The sequence below is a fragment of the Cynocephalus volans genome, chromosome 1 (assembly GCF_027409185.1).
Source record: "Cynocephalus volans isolate mCynVol1 chromosome 1, mCynVol1.pri, whole genome shotgun sequence".
NCBI lineage: Eukaryota > Metazoa > Chordata > Mammalia > Dermoptera > Cynocephalidae > Cynocephalus > Cynocephalus volans.
Window position 1 is genome coordinate 264,727,430 of NC_084460.1, and position 16,351 is coordinate 264,743,780.

At 35.9% G+C, this 16,351-nt stretch overlaps 1 protein-coding gene and 1 pseudogene across 1 annotated transcript in view; one reads left to right on the forward strand and one right to left on the reverse strand.

Annotated features, from left to right (window-relative positions):
* Positions 1-16,351, reverse strand: part of SATB2 (SATB homeobox 2) — a 182,538-nt gene that overhangs the window by 70,832 nt on the left and 95,355 nt on the right. The window lies entirely within an intron of this gene.
* LOC134360854 (large ribosomal subunit protein uL23-like) lies at positions 803-1,306 on the forward strand (annotated as a pseudogene).

The following is a 16,351-nucleotide window of genomic DNA, read 5'->3' on the forward strand; positions in this document are numbered from 1 at the left end:
TTAGGCAAATTTTTCTCTCCCCCCAAGATTATTTCTCAGGAAAAAAGGTGTCACCTTTTTCTTCCCCCAAGATTATTTCTCAGGGAAAAGGGATTCACCTTTTTAGTCAAATCTTTATCTAAGTCTCTGTATTACCTAATGATGTAAAACAAAGTTTTGTTTGGAGAAAACACGTTAGGCTAAAATAACCCCATCATTATTAGTTCTAAATGCTTATTGGTATAATCTAACAAAATATGTTTTTGAAAGCAAGAATTCCATGTACACATAGTAATTATTTTTTAAAATTACAAATGTTGAATATGATCATGCAAAAGTCTAAACCAACCTAAGTGTCCATTGACAGATAACTGGATAAAGAAAATGTGGCATATATACACAATGGAATACTACTCAGCCCCCCCCCCCCCAAAAGAATGAAATTATGCCATTTGCAACAACATGGATAAGTCTGGAGAAAACTAAGCTAAGTGAAATAAGCCAGACAAGGAAACAGAAATAATGCATGTTCTCACTCATAACTGGCTGCTAGGAAGGAAGGAAGGGAGGAAGGGAGGGAGGGAGGAAGGGAGGGAAGGAGGGAACAAGGAAGGAATGAAGGAAAGAAAGAAAGAAAAGACCACAACAATACACTGAACTTTCAGAAGGAGAGAACAAACCTAAGGATACTAGAGATGGGTGGGGGGAGGGAAGGGGTTTGGGAAGTGATAGGTCTGGAAAAGGGCATAAAGAAATATCATGATTTGTAAGAATGAATATGCTAATAATGAATTTTAAAATTTAAAAATAGCCCTTTCACAAGATGGCGCCGAGGGCAAAGAAGGAAGCTCCTGCCCCTGCCAAAGCCTAAGCCAAAGCAAAGGCTTTGAAGGTCAAGAAGGCAGTGCTGAAAGGCATCCAAAGCCACAAAAAAAAGAAGATCCACACATCACCCGCCTTCCGGGGGCCCAAGACACTGCGGCTCCGGAGGCAACCCAAATATCCTCATTAGACTGCCCCCAGGAGAAACAAGCTTGACCACTATGCCATCATCAAGTTCCCCCTGACCACTGAGTCTGCCATGAAGAAAATAGAAGACAACAACACTCTTGTGTTCATTGTGGATGTCAAGGCCAATAAGCACCAGATCAAACAGGCTGTGAAGAAGCTCTGTGACACTGATGTGGCCAAGTCAACACCCTGATCAGGCCTGATGGAGAGAAGAAGGCATATGTTCAACTGGCTCCTGATTATGATGCTCTGGATGTTGCCAACAAAACTGGGATCATCTAAACTTGAGTCCAGATGGTTAATTCCAAATATACACTTTTTTCACCATTAAAAAAAATAATAATAATTTAAAAATAAATAAATAAATAAATTGGTTTAAGTGAAAAAAAAAAAGGGTGAGTTAGGGAAGATGAGACGCTTAGGTGCTGTACATATTTACATGGGTTGGTGAATACTTGGGGTACCCAAGGATATGATACATAGGTGGAAACAAGCAAAATGGGCAGAATCATTCATTCATTCGAGAAATATTCAGTGAGCAAGTGCTCTGTGCCAGAAAGCTATTGAAGATACAGTGGTGAACTGCTACAGTTCTTATCTTCAGAACACCTGTGGCTCTGGGTAGAGCCGGGTGGGGCAAAGATAAGTAAGCAGGAAGGCATTTAAAAAATATGTAAGTACTGTGGTACCAGTTAACACAAGACGTCAAAGGAGCTCTGAGAAGGAATCACCTAGCTTAGAGGCTACTAAGAAGGCATTCCAAAGAAGATGGCATCTTAGCTGAGACCTGAAGCACGATTAACAATTTTCCAAGTGAAATGGGGGATTCAGTCAGTGGACATGGAGAGGAATGGTTTTCTGGGCAGAGGGAACAGCATACACAAAGGCCTAGAAAGGAGAGTAAGCATGTTGTATTCCTGGAACTTTGAGAACAACTGGAATATACAATGTGGGAGGCAGGGGAAAGGGGATGCAGAGCTCAGGACTGGTAGTGAGTATGGAGATCTGCTTATTTAAAACCTCTCATTCATTAACTGAATATTTTACATTCACAATTATAGTTTGAGATCTAATATGACATATGAAATGTTATTTATTCATTTATTTTGAGTTTAATATTCAATCAAAACCAACACACTTGTTTCAAATCAAGGTACTACCTATGTTTCTAATGAGTTTCTGATGACTTTTTTCATGTTCCAATTATCTTTTGTGTACTAAAGTAACAAAAATGTAAAAAAAAATAAAAAAATAAAAAACAATAAAAGCTCTCATTCACTGGGAAAAAAAAGCATTATTTTGGGTAATTACATGCTGAAGATCAAAAGTATTCACCTAGAGAACAAATTTTTTAAAATAGCTGTCCTTCTATTATACACTTGTAGTTTAATGCTTGTAGTTTGACATACAGTTTACAGTGATAGAAATCATATTTGTATAAAAAAAATACTGAGTTTCAAGAAATTTAGGCAGAAGTGACATGTGCTGGAAAACTGGGTGAGATGATTCAGTGATGACAAAGATACTGTGCCAAATCACATGTGAAGAATTTGAACAAAATCAATGAACTATAAGGGTGGAAAAAAGTAATACTTAGAAATTAATATTTTTATTATTAATATTATTAATATCATTATTAATATTTTTATATATAAACATATATCTTAAAATATATATGTGGAAGTAAATTAATACATTAAAAATGTAGGTAGATATCTATTTTATCTATATCTTTGAAAGTTTTATATTTAAAACTTCTTATTGAGAAAATAGGGGAACATCCATATCTTGAGATCACCTTACATTCAGACATGTATTTTTTCCTTTTTTTTTAAAAAAAAACTGAATTCTTGCTTAACTTTGCTATGAACTCCCAAATAAGTCAAAAGTTTACTTCAAATTTCTTTTAGGTTCCAATTTCTAACTTAATCCTTACAATGTAATTCATTTAGTTTACCTGTCACCTTTCCTTCATAAGGTTCAAGGTAAACAAATTATTTTAATCTTATCCTCTAAAGGCAAACATTTCCAATCATTGTATTAATTAAACTTTAAAGTATGTAGTCTTTAAACCAAACCAAGCAAATGGTTAAGAGCCTTCCAAAAAGGTAATCTAACAGTTTCCAAAGGACAGGAATTTCTATTATAATTTCCTTACTGAAAAAAGAAGTAAAGAGACCATGAACTGCTTCCAAAGTAAAGTCATACTTTACAGACAGAAAAACTCTTTTGGCCTCAGTTGAACATTTGATTCACTTTTGCCTGTTTATTTGCTTTTTAATTCAACAAAAGTAAAGACAAATTCAAATATTAAATTGTGTTATGTTTTTAGGCACTTAATAAGCAAATGTTTTATCTATTTTTTTTTCTACTCATAAAATGCAGAACCCTCCACTTATAGCATGCATTCTTTGACTAAAAGCTAATTTTCCAAAATTTCAGTATAATATTTTCATTTTTCAATGATTTAACTACATTTGAATGAATTTACTTTCTTAAAATATATTTAAATCACATTATTAACTTAAAAAATACTCCATTCTTAGATCTAGTCATAATTATGCCCGCAATTAAGCATAAATGTCAGAGCTCCATGAAACCTATATGAATTGATGCAATAAGAATCTGAATAATGTCAGTCCATATTCCCTTAATGTTACACATAATTCTTCCAGTACTTATGGGTTCCCAGATCTGTACAGATTCACATAGCTAAGAACAGTAACTGTGGAAATATCCTTAAAGGCTTGTGGTAGCACTTTGAAGTACTAACTATTTAGTAAACATTAATGAAGAAATAAACGCCTACCTTAATTTCTTAATTACAAAAGCCTACCTGTCCAGGTAGATAACAGCCAGAGAGCCAGCTGCAGAGGTACTAGGTGGAGTGAGAGACAGCCTGTCCAGTCCAAAAGGAGCAGCCACTACCTTATCTCAGCTAGTTTTTTTTCTTCTTCGTATTATCATTTTTTCATATTTTCTTTTTCAAGAAAATGAAAAATCTGGATTTTTACATGATAGCTCCTAATTTTTTTAAGTGCTGGCTACTAATTCCATTTTCAATATACAGTAAAATCTAAACAAAACATTTCTGAAAACGAGATCCTGCCCATGGGCTGCCAGTTTTTAAAATTTGCCTGAGACTAAAGACACCCCTTATGTTTTTCAGTCCCTGACAGCTCTACCAATGAAAGCCAAGTCCTCTACTCCCAAGAATGAAGGAAGAAAAAAAAAAAAAAAAATCCATCATCCCAACTTCAAGAATCCCTAAGGATCAAGTGCTCGCCAACTGGCTGCATCCCCACTGACCAAGGCAGCATACGATTTCAGAAATGGTTTGCACAGGTTTTGCCTAATTTGAAAAACTTCTTCATTTATTTCTAGCTGCTACTCCTATAAAAAATAATATCAGAATAATATTTTAGCCTCTTAAGTCACAGCAGGTGAAGTGGTGAAGTACAAATGCTTACTTAAAAAAAAAAAAAAGAAAGAAAGAAAAAAGGAGCATAGAATGGACTCCATCTGAACACTGAGCCTAGCTGTTCTTTTTCTCTCCTCTCTCTCTCCTTCCTATTTCTTTTCTCCTTCTGTCTCTCTCCTTCCTTCTTTCCTACCTTCCTCTTTCTTTCTTTCCTTTTTTTCTTTTCCTCCTTCCCTTTCTCTCTCCCTTTTTTTCTTTTAAAATAATTTGAAAGTAATCACAATGGCTGAAACACAGACCTAACAGCAGTACCTGGTCTTGTGGTTTTGTGTTTTTACACTGTGATGAAAAACATCGTGCTGACTGTCTTACACTAAACCAAGACCAAAGACTACACCTTGGCTCTGAAGACCATCCTATCCCTGTGATGTTCAGCAGTAGATCAGAAATCTTGAAAAAAAAAATGTGAAGGATAAAAGGCAGTGGTGCCTCTGATGGTGAAAGCAATGTTCACATTTACAACAAAAAATACTCTAGATAAAGTCAACATGTTTATTTATTAAAGAGACTTAAAAAACACAACTGCCTCCAGGGCTTTAAATCAGAGTTGCAATTTAATTCATAGTCCACTTGATGCTACTGTAATCAAAGTCCTGAAGGTGCGTTTTGGAGTGAGAAGTGCGTGGGAAGGGATGATGTCCCTAGCTTTAAATACAAGTCCCCAAACAGGGCATGGCTTGAGAAGCTGTCAAGGCAAGAAGGGCTGAAATGCTTCTGTGTCTAGAAGCTGTAAGACGGTCTGCAGCTATACCCCACTCTGGGAAGGGGCAGGGTCCCAGCCCAGGGGCTTTCCAGGCAAACAGTTCAGATCTGGAGTCTGCTCAGGTTTCTCAGAAACTCAGAATTCCAAAAGGATCTTGCAGATTCGTTTGAGATTTCTGGGACTGAGTAAAAACTTCAGGGAACGGGTAACCATTAACCAAACCACCCTCCATACTTCTAAAGTTCCATTTCACTCCAAGTAGGTGGGGCCTTTGTAGCCCAGCTTTAGAATCCTGAAGTCTCACTAAGTCCACAGAAATAATGTTCTAACCAGGAGCACCCCAAGACCACTAGCTATTCTGATGCTCATGATTGCTAGCTATAGCTGGTTGTTCACAGAAAAGAAAGTTATGCTCCTCCTTAGGGATTTATCTGCATTACATTTAAAAGACATTTGGTCCCAAAACCTTATTTTACTTAAGGCAATTTTATAGTACATCAGGAAGCCAAGTATTTATTTTAAATATAGCAAATCCCTGAAATATACAGTATTTATATATTTTCATTTGTTGCAAGAACATTCTCAATACTCCAAATATATATATATATATATATATATATATATATATATATATATATATATATATATATATGAAGTTACTTCGAAAAGTTGGTGGAAAAATTTAATTAAAAGATAATACAAATCCTTCCATGAACTTTTTGAAGACCTCTCGTATTCCTATATTCTGGCACTTAATTCTTTTTATTGGACTTCTTTATTGCAATTTCGTAAAGTTAATGTAATAAAATTTCAGTGCTCAAAATATACTCCAATGTCTAAGTGCCCCAAAGTACAGTTTCTGAGGAAGATTAATGAGCAAAAGGAGAAGACTGACTGGCACAAATGTCTGGCAATCATAGCAAGATGGCATAGGACAGGTGTAAAAAAGAGTAAACTGAGATTTCTAAGGCCTGAGTTCTAAGTGGCTGAGTGATTTGGGGATTACCTGTAAAATGGGGAGGATTACCTGTAAATTCGTGTTTTTTTAAAATTATTTTTAATTTACACATAACAATTGTACATACTTATAGGTTGCACAGTGATATTTTGATACATACAATGTGTAATGATCAAATCAGGACAGTTAGCATATCCATCACTTAAAACATTTATCATTTCTTTGTGTTGAGAACATACACAAGCCTCTCTTCAAGCTATTTGAAAGTATACAATAAATTATTGTTAACTATAGTCACCCTGCAGTGCTATAGAGCACTAGAACTTATTCCTTCTATCTAACTGTAATTTGTATCTTTTAACCAACCTCTCCCTATCCCCCTTTTCCCTCTACCCTTCCCAGCCTCTAGTAAACACTATTCTACTCTCTACTTCTATGACTTCAACTTTTTTAGCTTCCTCATATGCATGAGCACAAACGGTTGTAAACTGTCTTAACGTAACCTTCCAGGTTACTTATTTAATAGCACCTTAAAGAGTATTACTGCTAGGATTTTCAAAACAATTCTCTTTTTCAGAATACTTACTTCTGCTCTTGACTCTAAGACTTTCCTGAGACATCTCTCTTTGTGAAACTCTCTATTACAACAAGAACAACAGTATTCTACTACAATGGCAGTAGTAGTTGTAGTATTGCTCTTGCAAGTTTATCAGTACTGCTAAAAGAAATTGATAATATTTCCAGGACTATGATTCTAGTGTTTTAATGCAAACCTAAAAAAGTTGTTTTTGCAAAAAAGCCTCTGGGGTTTATCCATATTTATAATGGGTGGAAAGCAATGAATTGGGTAAAAGGCTTTGCACTGAGAAATTTCCAGAATTTCTGGCCTATGGATTTTTCTTTAAGCCATTAAGATGCTTATGCAAATATAAATGGATTAGCATGAATGAGTGCTAATGGATTTCTTAATAAGATAACACTCTAGTATTCCCCAGAACCTCTCCTGGAAACCCTGAGTAGAAGAGTATCAGCCAAATAAAAATTTAAAAAAAAACAAAAAAAAAACAAGTATGGCAGAATTTCTCTGAGACTCCTTCAACCTTCGAAAGTTTGATGGAAGTGATTATACAAAGGTAAAAACACATAGGCTTGCTTTTGGCACCCTAGACAAATCAATCATTTTGAATTAGTACCCAAAACTTTGAGCATAGAGAAAAGATATTCTTGAGCATATGACGACTGCCTTGGATTTACAAACCTCCATCTGAAGTTTCTGTTCCTCTACCCCTATCCCCAAAACCTTACAGCCCAGTTATAAAGACAGTGGTCCTGTCCAGAAAAATCAGAACACTTGTTCAAAGTCAAATAGCTGTCCGACTGCAGATATTTAGGCTCCAGCCTCATCAGCAGAATAAACAAACCATACAGCCAGTAAAAACTAGTTTTTTTCTCTTTCTCTGCTTAACTCAAAATCAATTTCTCAGGTGCTGAATGTTTCACAAGTGATTTTTAATGGGCTTCCCATAGGAAAAAAAAAGTTTTTATTATAAATGCATGAATTTTCATATCTTTATTGTTAAATGCCCCTTACAAACTGTATTGGCATTTCAGGTAATAGCAAGCCCTACCACTTACACAGTAGCTGAGGCACTAGGCTAAACCCTTTACACACCATTGTCATTTAATTCCCACAACAATTATATGACATAGATATTAGTATCCCTACTTTCTTGAAGAAGAAGCTGAAGCTCAGAAAAACTGATGTCATAAACCCACTAAAGGAAGAATCAGAATTCACACTTATGTCTTCAGGACCCTAAGACCTGTGTTCCACTGCTTAAGCTAAACTGTCCAAGTTGGGGCACATAGTTATTAATAGTTTTAGGATTTGAGTCAGGACCAATCAACTTTTTTACAGGTAAGTCCTGCTTCCTATTTGCATGTGTGTGTGCATGAGTGCATGTGCTATGTACATGCATATGTGACATGATAGATGGATGAGTTATCTGAACAGTAAGATCTCAATCTAAAGCCTGCTCTATATCCCTTGACAACCTTTCTGATGTGACACAGACTGAAAAAAGTTGGTCAATTCTAAAACGTGATGGAATCAGTAATTCCTCAACAGTTGAATTAATCACTAAAATAAAATTATTCACATTTATTTTTTAAATCCATATTATAAATATTTATTAATCAACTATTATGTGCCAGGAATGATACCAGCCCCCAAAGATACAGTGCTGAATAATATTAGCTTTTAAAAACTCCATCATTATATTTGCTTCAGACAATTTAACTCTTAGGTACACATAGATCAGCCTATAACAACATCTGCCTATGATTTAAAATGCATTTTTATTTGATGATAAAAAATAGCACCTTTAAATTCCTATAATAGTCATCTGTAATACACATACAAGGAGTCTTCAAAAAGTTTATGGAAAGATTAATATTATGTTTTAATTCCATTTTTTCCATGAACTTTCTTTATGAAATCTGTAAATAGAAAGTGTTTCTATGGAACAGGTAGCCAACAGGAAATAAAATGGAGTACACACACTCACATAACATGGCAAAAGCTTGAGAGTCTTGGGCAATCACAATAAACACATATGATTGAACTGTATGAAATTGGCGATATACAACAATTTTGACCTATAAAATTGGCAATCCTATATGGCTCAACCTGATATTTATTTTGACTTCACTTTGTGAGCTGGGCTAGACATTAACACTAATCAATTCTACTGTCCACCTAAAGTATTTCACTGTGTTAAATTCTCTTTAAAATGTAAACATAACACTAATTTCCCCAACAAACTAGAACAGCATCCCATCTGCCAATACTGAATATGCCTAGTCACTGAAAATACTTCCAATTTATTCTCTCCTAGTCAATAAGTGTAGGTACAAAGTCAATTTATTATATGAAAAACATTTTCTGTTAACACAAACACACATGGACATGATTCCAGGAGCCAAAGCTAATATGCTGTATCTATCAGATATAAATCCCACACCATTAAAACGGACAAACAAAAGTATTACCAGAAGAGTTCACTAAATATAATTAAAGAAAATACTAAGCATCTGAAAGAGCTGAAGGGCAAAAGAAAAAAAGAAAAAAACCTAAGTCTTTTAGGACCAAAAAACCTAAGGATTTTTTTCCTCTAAATATGTTATAGACAATTTGTCTCTGGGTTGAGAACTTACTTGCAAAGTCTTTGCCTAGAGCAAGATATTCAGAGCCAACTTGTTAACTCCTTGTAAAACAGCCCCATAAGCAAAGTATACCAGCAGGCATGGTGATAATACCATATGACTGCTTTCCTTAGGTATATTTTCCCCTTATTATCAACTTCCTTTTTCCATCATATTAAACTACACAGAAACATATATATCTACCATAAAGCAACTCAAATTTGGACACCTCTGTTTCTTTGGCAATAAAAGCTCATAGGACTCGTTACGTTCCATGGAAAAAGTGAGCATTATCCACCTCTACCCTTACTGCAGTCTCAACCCTCTGCATCAGAGCACTATTGTCCCTTTTGTTTCCAAACAATGCTTTATCACAGTTTGGTATCATCAGTCATTTCAAGTATTCCTATAACTTTCTGTATAGGTTAAAACTACTTATATCTAATAATATCTTTACTTCTACTCTTTATTTTAATCTGAAACCATAATTTCTAAGGTAATTTCAGCACGATACAAAAAAAAAAAATCACACTGCAGAAACTTAACATTTTTGTTTAGAAGCATTTTGCCTTTGCCAGTTGGCATACTATGTGTATTAATTCTTTAACTCAACGTGGAAGAAAAGTTCATCAAGGAAACAATCCATGACTCATTCTTTTCCATTGACTAGTCTCCCTAATTTTATAGAATTTAAATGTTATAGGTCATTTTTTAAGGAAAATATTCAACAAACTAACATAAAAAACCTCAAAAGAATATTTTTCTTAGGCTATGTAAAATGGTCCCTAATCTGTACTAAAATAAAACTGTTCTAAATGCATATACTCAAATAAGTTCATCCATATTAAATTCAAATCTGTTAATATTTACTAAGCTCCTACAATGTTTGAGGCCCCATACTCACAGGACTCTGACGGGGGTACAAAATGTGTGTCTCCATGCCCCACTCCCCAATGTTGTTTCAAGGAGCTTTGGGCCTAGAAGGGGAATTAGCCAAGAATCAAAATTACTATGATACATGGAACTCAGAAAGTTGATGACTTGAAAGGCTCCATGTTGGAACTCATAGTCTGTGTTGTACTTCAGATGATTCTAGATTTGTGTCCATTCCCTTGGTAATTCAGAACTCTGAGGTCAAATAATCTCAAATTTTTGCAAAGGGTGTAATGAAGGCCCATCATTGGTCAGGCAAATAGTTAAACAACTGTCTCCCATTAGGCAATGTGATTTTAGTCCTAGCATCTTACATAGCACTTAGAATTAGGAGCTTCAAACACCTTTTGAGCTTAAGTGCTCAACTTTGAACTTTGTAAATTGAGAAAAAAACAATTATTACAGTGATGTTTATGTAACCGATCAAACAACTGAGAGATTTCTCTGATATTAACTTGCTGGTTTCCCTCCAAAAAGAGGATGTCTCCACAATTACACCAGAATTTAAATAAGCTGGGCATTTCCTGGTCTACATACAAAAACTCTCATTTCACTGCTCTGTAGATTCTTTGTCAGGCACCATCACATCTCTGTTTTTGAGCTTCTGATTTTGTTTCTGTGCAGGAAAAATAGAAGTCTGAAACTATGAGAAATCCAAAGCACACTGAAAGAGAGAAACTAAGAATTAAAGAGACCTAGCCAATTGCAAATCCTTAAGTATATCATCTCACTTCAACTCCCTCCTTCTCCCTCTTTGTTCCCCAACTGGTCTGTCCAGAATCAATTTCAGGTGTCCCCTCACCAAGGCCCCATTCTCTCCCAACGATTTTCTCCTTCACTGCTAGATAAGCCCACCACTCCCACCTCCACATGGCATGAGCTGTTTATTCTCACCACCCATTCCATCTCCAAAACCTGCCTCCTTAGGTATCTCCTTCCCTTTCCCCCAGGTTCTGAAGAAGACATCACTGCTTCTCTTTCTTTTAAAGGCTGTGCCTCATATCCTACTCCCTCTTAGTTTTCAAACTCTCTTGCTTATCACCTCTTCCTCTTCAGAGAACTGGCTCAATTGTCTCTCTCCTAAGGATCAATTACATTTAATCTTAATGCTGCACTCAGCTGCCTTTTTATTCATTCCTAAGTTGACATCTGCTGCCTTCATTTTCTTGCCACTTCCCCCTTCTCAGATCATATACTCTCCCTGTTCCCACACTACAGCAAAACAATACCCTCCAATGCCATTATGGTCTCCTTTTTACCAAAGCTGAGGGTCTCCAATACCCTCCCCTCCATCCTCTACACCCAGCACCCTTGATGACACTTCCCCACTGGGAACTTGTCTTCCCTTGGCTTCCATGTACCTCGCTCTCTCCCTAATCATGTCTTCTTAACCAATAGCCCTTTTCCTCTCAAAGCTTCCAGACATCTCCAGTTCTCATTCTCCTCTTTAAAGAATACTCCTTCGGTACCATTTTAATGATCATTTCCAAAAACATGACTCTAAAATTTATTCTCTAGTCCTGTCCTTTAGTCACCTGGTTCTACATCTTGATGGCCTCATGGACACTTCTACCTAGTTGCCCCATTCTCACTGAAATATCAGCAACTTCCTCTCCATTCACCTTGTCCTATTTCTGTTGAAACCATCAAGAGCCACTTAAGCACAAAACCTTGCATTCTGCTTTGACTTCTCTTTCTCTTTCCCATCCCTATTCACTGTCACCAAGCCATACTGGCTCTCCTCTGCTTGAGCCTCTTGCATTGGTCACTTCCTGTCTTTCTCACTGCTGCTCCCCAAAGCCAAGGCCTCACTTCCTTCACCACCTTCACTTCCATAAATTACTGCAATAGATTCGACTTTACCTGCTTCCTCCAAGGTGTACACGCCACCCCTTCCCTTCACACTTCCCCACTTGCTGTCATACACATGCTCACACTCACACATAGCTGTAGATGACTTCTAAAGGAACCTTTTTTAAAATTACCATTTTCATTATATCACTCTCTTGCTGAAAAATCTTCATTGATCCTCAAAATGCCTCAACTGGGGTTTTCAAAGTCCCCTACAGTGTGGTCTCTACCTTTCCAATCTCATTTCCTCTTGTTACAACACCAATGCTTCCCCCAGCCAGGTCTCAACCATTTGTCAATTTCTCCTCATTTACCAGTGTTTGGTGCCACCACCAAACCCACACCTAGCCATGCTCTTCCTTTTCCTTTTTACCAATCAAACTCTTAGCCATTCTGGGCACCTATTATATCACAGTATCATGATAAATGTACTGCCATTCTAGACATACTGGACAACCACTTGTCATTTTTTAAACATGCCATGCTGTTCTTCACCTATACTCATGAGCATACAGCTTGCCTGTAACATTGTTCCTCCTCTTTTCCTCCTCACAAAACTTTACCTGTCCTTAAGGTATAACTCATGTGCTACTTCTTGAACCCTCCCTCCCCCCAGACCTGACACCCAGCAGGTAGAATTTGTAGACCCTTCTCTGTGCCACCACTGTACTAGTTTATACCACTACTATATATTTGCCAGATAAATTTATAGGGCTGCCTCCCCTGCTAGATTGAGAAAAATACAACTAGACATAGAAACCACATCTTATGTGTTTCTGAATGTCTCTCACTGCTTCTAGCACTGAATATGGCCTGTAGTAGAAGCACTCACTAAATATTTGTTTAATTAAAATTACTTGTTCAATTATGACTGTGATTTTCTTGCAAGGAAGGACTATATATGTTCCCAACTATATTCTCAGCCCTTAGAATCCACCAGGCATATAAAATAGATTCTCAAATGTATTTTTAAATGACAAAATATGTGTGTTATATTATTAATTAGATGTTTCATACAGATTGTAAGTTTTTTGAAACCAGGAACTGTGTCGTATGCTTCTTTCAAATAGTAAGTATATAAGATGGATGGATGCATGTATGTGTGCAAGGCAGGAAGGGAGTTGGGAAGTCGGATTTTTCCCTTTCCATCCTTTTATAATGTGTATTTAAAATGGCATTACAATAGTATAAATATGAGCAGATAGCAAGTTTATTTCTTTTAATCTACAAACCAAGTTATTACTTTTTTAGCAATTATGCATAAATACATTCAGCCAAAGAAGCAGCTACCAGTATGGCTAGAATAAGCTTCTTAAGACCCAAGCAAGAAATTAGCCCACATCTGAGCTGAGTGCTCAAGGTATTCCCCATGCACCATTTGCCACTTGCTGACACTACTAATAAGCTTCTAATTGGAGGGCCAAGCAGGCTAAGGTGATCAGTGAATACATATCAGTGATTGTCACAGTGAAAATGCACAAGACTCTTCCAACTCTTGGAAAGCCAGCGAGATGGAAAGTGGTTGGTTGTGGAAGTGATGTCTCTATGTCCATGAATCCAATAATAATACAAAATTCAAAGGATTTAATGTTGGCATTGCTTTCAGCAAGGTACAATACAGGAGAGGGCAGACAAACTTCCTTACAAAACACCTTCATTTAGATCCAAAGCTGAAAGCAAATCTCTTTCAGACTCAGAAGAATTAGGCAAACAAAAGTAAGTTACTTTTACCTCATCAGAGCTAAACAACAGCAGAGGCAGAAGTACTGGGAGTTGATTAAAGGCATTGTCCTGACCACTGATACTGCCATGGCTAAGCAAGGGCTGCCTTTATGGGACCAGGTCAGGGGACACTGATTTCTCTATTCAACATTGAGGCACCACTTTGTAAATGACACAATCATTTTCGGGTACAAGAGGTACTTTAAATGTGGTAACATTATATCATTTTAGCTATAATGATCATAATTACTTATTTCTTTTAATCACAACCCACTTAACCACTTTAGTACAGAGGACTAGTTCAAGGAGTTTAATTTTCATTCAACATCTAATCTTTGTGTTTACCAAAACCCTTCATGAGCTTTGTTTACTGTCTGCTTGCTGGCCGGTATGTTTGATCTTACAAGACTAGATCAGACAGGGTCAGATAAAATACTGATTACTAGAATAAGCCAGGCTTCAGGAAGTAACACTGGTTTTTAAAATCCTCTTTTCACCCAGCTTTTTAATATTTTGCAAAATAAGCTCAAATAAACAAATGAAATTAAGACAACCAGCAATCAGGATGTTCTTGAGCAACGACTGAGAAAGGAAAAGTGATAGGGATAATTTTGTACTCTGGCCAAAATATGGGGTTTGGTTAGGTCCATTCATTCTAGTGGTATTATTTTATGACACAAATAATTTTATGATAGCCACCAGTATTTCTGTAAACTCTCAATGACCTCTCAGTTCTTGAGACATTAAATACTTGGGATTGACCTCACCAAAGATGACAATTCATTTTGCTTTTGGTACCAGATGAAAAACACTTTAGATATAAAATTATTTTCTTTTTAATTTATTGATTAAGATACATTTAAAATACATGAGACATTCTTTGTTAAGGCACTTTCTTATTTTTACTATATCCTCTGCAAAAGCAGATTGTTATAAGAATATGATTGGTGGTGGTATTTCATACATAATTGCCACTGGGTTTCATAAAGAGGAACAGAAAATTTCACATCTAAATAGAGTTCATACAAAAGAAGAGTTGGGTAAAAGGAAAATAAGTGTTTTATTAAAATGTGTAGAATTTATGAAAGAATAGTTGATGGGATAAATCCTTCATAATCCCAAGATCTTGAAAATAATTTTGTAATAGAATGAATGTTTCTAGGTGTCTGTGGATTATCCTTGTGTTCAACACTAAAACTCCTAAACATTAAACGACTGTTAATTTTGTTTTTTTTTTTTTGCTTTCAGATAAAATGTACAGTTTTTGATACACTTTGTATACTTTTTGAGCTCTACACTGTAAAATCTAAGCCAGAAGCAAGTACAGTATGAGATGAGCAACAATAAAAAAGATGCTGTCTAAACCAACCTACCACCCCACCCACCCACTCACTTTCTTCATATGGAAAGCAGGTTCATGGTCCTGGACCTGAAATCAGAGTACATAAATTCTGTCTCCCCATCCATCCTGAAGTAACAGTAACATTAACTCAGATATGTCTGTGTCAACTGTGATTGTCTTTGAAATTAAAGAGAAAAGGTAAACAGAATGTGCTTTGCTATGATCACTGGGGAAAATAAAGTTAACATGCTAAGCCAAACCAATTTAGGACTTTTTAAAGAATGAGTGTAAATAGTTTAGCTATAATAACAACAAATTCAAAAAATGCACATTAAAATGTTTACTTCAAAATTTAGACAATTCCATTTGTATATAGTTTTCACATCTGTTTTTAATGATATCAAATTATTGATTATTCATTTTTCTCATATTTATTTAAGCATTAACTATAGAATTTGCAATCTGATCTTTTTTTTAATCCTTCCAGTAGACTTTTATTTTTGCCAGGTTTTAGACATATTTACTTTGATCTTTCAGAGTATATAATTATTTTACTGTTTGTTTATTTCCACAACAAGAGAAAAAATCTTGACCTAGGAGATCTATATGTGGCAATTTGTAACAGAATCACATAGCTTATGTTTAGGAAATCATGGTTTTGATTAAGAAGCAACCATTTAGTTCCCACTGTTTTATTAAAACAGACATTAGCAGATAATAGGAAACATATTTAACAACGTAGCCTGCATTTAGTTTGAGACATCAGTAAGTTAGCTTGTGGTTTTCTTCTACACTGAATATCAGCCATGGTACATGTAAATTGGTAACTCTTGGGTAGAAAACTGGAGGTGGGGAGTCAGGGAAGGACATGGAACGCTGACTTCTGGGTTCTCAGGAAGAGTCCCAAAGTAGAATTCTGGTTTTGCTAATATTGATTTCCAAATCTGAAAGCCGTGACTTCTTTTTTTTTTCATTTTGAAACTGAATGGACACAAACTGAAATTTTACAAACCAAATCATTACTTTCCCAAGAGAGATGGTTCCTACTAGATAGGAACTCCCACAGCGACATCTATTCATAGCTTCTATCAAATGAAATGTGCCTGTCTAGGTCCAACACTTCCTTTTTTCTAAGGGTCAAAAGTTAATAAAACACACTTCTCTGAG